Source organism: Haemaphysalis longicornis, unplaced genomic scaffold, assembly GCF_048455015.1.
Source record: "Haemaphysalis longicornis isolate Haplotype H1 unplaced genomic scaffold, Haemaphysalis longicornis Haplotype H1 scaffold_6, whole genome shotgun sequence".
In the NCBI taxonomy this organism is placed as follows: Eukaryota; Metazoa; Arthropoda; class Arachnida; order Ixodida; family Ixodidae; genus Haemaphysalis; species Haemaphysalis longicornis.
In genome coordinates, this window is record NW_027526407.1 from 131,077,817 (window position 1) to 131,080,586 (window position 2,770).

Sequence of the window (2,770 nt, forward strand, 5' to 3'; positions counted from 1 at the left end):
CCTCCTTAGTTACTGCGTATCCCCGCTGCTGATGTATAGGTACCTCAAAATCTAAGCTGGCCACCTGCATTAATTCATTGCTTTCAACTTCGCCTCAAGACATGCTTTACTCTGAGCTTCTCGAAATTTAAATGACGCCCCACTCGTATGTCACTTTATTGCTTTGTTAGTTGTTTTAAGAAGCGCTCATAAAATCGTTCATCGTTCTTTGTCCTGGAATTATCGGTACATTCATGACAGAAGAGCGAACGAGGCAAACACAAAATGTTTTTAAACCAACCTCTATTTTCACAATGGCAGTAGTTGGGGAAGAGCATCACGGTTGATGTTGACTTATGTATCATGGGCGGTAGACGACTATCCTCTCGAGGCGACATTTGCAATGCAGGAGGTAGATACTCGGCAATATTTCGTCAGGCCATCTGCCTCTATCAAGGCTCTTGGAAAAGTCAAAAGTGGATCAGAAGTATCGAGGCGCTGTTCTCGGGAGTTCTTCGCAAAGTGGAATATAAGAAGAAAACTGAACGGTCATGTAACAGGATTTTGGTTCGTGACAAACAAGAATGTTCCTAAGTAGGAAGGTTTACAAAAACAAAAAATAATAGTTAAACATAAAGGGGTAACTAAGCAAAGTGGTGCAAGAGCTGAAATAAAACAGAAGAAATCGTCGATGGGGTGCTTGTGGGTGAAAAATGGAGGCTAAAAAGTAGACACACAATTAGGGCATCACTTTAGGAGCCTCTAAAGGCCTAAATACTTTGGATCACAGGTAAGTGCGTTTCGATGCTTTTGGCTGTGATACATGGCAATATCGCAAAAATTGCTGTTTGCAAATAGGAACAATATTACTGTATATTATCACTTGATTTCCGTCAAATTTTTTGTATACCTTCAAATAAAACGAAAAAATCGATGGGCTTATATATATATATATATATATATATATATATATATATATATATATATATATATTTATATATAAACATATATATATAGATATATATTATATATATACATATATAGAGAGAGAGAGGGAGAAAATTACATTGACATAAATACCCTAGAAAGTAGAGGGGAAAATAGCCCCGTGGTGGCGTAGTGGTTATCGCCCCAAACCAGTATACTGGAGGTGGTGAGTTCGGATCCCACCCGGCGGGCATTTTTTCTCTACTTTCTTTCTTTCTTTCCAAATTCTTTATCTCTTTCAATTACCTACCACAGCTTCCCTTTGTTTCCGAGGTTTTCTTGACTGCCAACCCTTATTTCTGGCTTATTTCAACGAGCCCCTTATTTCCTATTCTGATTCGCTATATGCATAGCGAGGGCCTCTGTTCTATCAGTCTTGGTGCCATAGGGAGCTTAAGATTGTTCAACGCTGGTTGACCACTCTCGACATGTCGTAGACACTCGAGTCATGGCCCGGGGGTTAACAACAAGGTCCCCTTCACCCCGAGAAGTCGGAGTGGCGCTGGCTACTACCCCCAAGCACAGGGAAAAAAATTACATTGACATAAATACCCCAGAAAGTAGAGGGGAAAAATAGCCCCGCTGGTAGCGTAGTGGTTATCACACCCACGACCTCCAGAATACCGGTCTGGTGCGATCGCACCAGACCGGTATTCTGGAGGTCGTGGGTTCGGATCCCACCCGGCGGGCATTTTTTCACCACTTTCTTTTTGACTCACCAGACCGGTATTCTGGACGTCGTGGGTTCGTATCCCACCCGGCGGGCATTTTTTCACCACTTTCTTTTCGACTAAAAAAATTCTTCATCTCTTTCTATGACCCACCACAACCTCCCCTTTGCTTTCCGAGGTTTTCTTGACTGCCAACCCTTATTTTCTGTCTTATTTTCACGGAGCCCCCCATTTTCCCATTTTCTGATTTGCTATATATATATATACACACACACTGCCGCCACCGAGATGAAGATGATGCGATGATAATAGGATGCACACCCAGGAAAGGGCGATTGACCACTTGCTAAAATATAACCTGTACAGCTTCTCACACTTAACCCCCCCTTCAGGAAAATCGGTCACCTGGCCGCTGGCTAGGGCGTGTCGGAACGATGAATGTATGGTTTCAGCCGAGAAACGTGAACAATTTCAGTTCCGCGGCAGCGACGATCGGTGACAGTGTTGTTCGGAGCCACGCGATAATTCACCGGGGACGTTTGCTGAAGCATGGTATAAGGACCGATAAATCGCGAAAGCACCTTTTCTGACACCCTAGGTTGTCGTATGGGTGTCCAGAGCAAAACTTGGTCTCCTGGCTGAAAGGAGACACTGCGGTGAGTCTCATCGTAGTGAGACTTGCGGAGATGCTGACTGGCTTCAGTATTCTCCCGGGCCAATTGGCGGCAGTAAGCGACACGGGCAACGAATTGTGCGGGGACATTCTCCGTGCAGTCAACAGGTGCAAAAAAGAAAGTTGAATCGAGAACAGAAGGTGGTGGGCGCCCATAGACAATATAATACGGCGAAAAACCAGTGGTGCGTTGAACTGCAGAATTATAAGCGTATGTCACAAAAGGCAGAATAGTGTCCCAATTGGTGTGATCTGGTCGGATGTAGGCAGAAAGCATATCAGAAAGTGTCCGATGAAAGCGCTCAGTCAACCCGTTTGTTCGAGGGTGATAACTCGAGGTCGTTTTATGGACGGTATTGGCGGCAGGAAGAACTTCCGCGAGTACTGCTGACATAAACGTCTTCCCACGATCGCTTAGAAGAGCGCGTAGTGGACCGTGTCGCAAAAATAGGGAGTGTAA